The sequence below is a fragment of the Octopus bimaculoides genome, chromosome 14, assembly GCF_001194135.2.
Source record: "Octopus bimaculoides isolate UCB-OBI-ISO-001 chromosome 14, ASM119413v2, whole genome shotgun sequence".
Classification (NCBI taxonomy): Eukaryota; Metazoa; Mollusca; class Cephalopoda; order Octopoda; family Octopodidae; genus Octopus; species Octopus bimaculoides.
Genome location: NC_068994.1, coordinates 12,190,794 through 12,191,729, shown reverse-complemented (window position 1 = coordinate 12,191,729; position 936 = coordinate 12,190,794). Strand labels below are relative to the sequence as shown.

Genomic DNA, 936 nt, shown 5'->3' with positions numbered 1-936 from the left:
AATATTTATAAGAAGAAGAACGAGGAGAAGGAAGAATTGGAACATTCAAACGTTATGTTTGAATGTTCAAATTCTTCATTCTCTTCGGGTCCCCCGATCCCTTATCTGGTGGTCAATGCAGAAACTAAGGATAGAGGAGTGGTTGGTGAGAGCTGCACAAGCCCTGTACAGAGATGCTGTCAGTAAGGTAACAAGTACAGTGAAGAATTCCGGGTAGAAGTAGGGGGTTCACCAAGGATCAGTCCTCAGCCCTCTCTTATTCATCATAGTCCTCCAGGCAATAACAAAAGAATTCAAGACAGGCTGCCTCTGGGAGCTCCTCTATGCCGATTTTCAAGAAGTGTCTTCTTCCTTGACACAATTAAGATTCAGTGCAGCAGAAAATCAATCTTCTCTTTAAGATGACAAAACTCTCTTTTACTCTTTTACTTGTTTCAGTCATTTGACTGCGGCCATGCTGGAGCACCGCCTTTAGTCGAGCTAAACGACCCCAGGACTTATTCTTTGGATGCCTAGTACTTATTCTATCGGTCTCTTTTGCCGAACCGCTAAGTTACGGTAACGTAAACACACCACCATCGGTTGTCAAGTGATGTTGGGGGGACAAAGACAGACAAACAAACATAGACAAACACATACATATATACGACAGGCTTCTTTCAGTTTCTGTCTACCAAATCCACTCACAAGGGTTTGGTCAGCCCGAGGCTATAGTAGAAGACACTTGCCCAAGGTGCCACGCAGTGGGACTGAACCCGGAACCATGTGGTTGGTAAGCAAGCTACTTACCACACAGCCACTCCTACGCCTATACACACTTTATTTCCAGTCACTGCTTTAAAGAATGGAAGTGAGAGAGAACAGAACTCAGTGTGCATTCATAACAGAGTTCAAGATCAATCTGTGCCAGGTGGCTTCACTCTGCATACTTTTTTT

At 44.1% G+C, this 936-nt stretch overlaps 1 protein-coding gene across 2 annotated transcripts in view; it reads right to left on the bottom strand.

The window, feature by feature from the left end:
• Positions 1-936, bottom strand: part of LOC106874976 (nuclear pore complex protein Nup155) — a 45,457-nt gene that overhangs the window by 26,964 nt on the left and 17,557 nt on the right. The gene's annotated exons all lie outside the window — the stretch shown is intronic.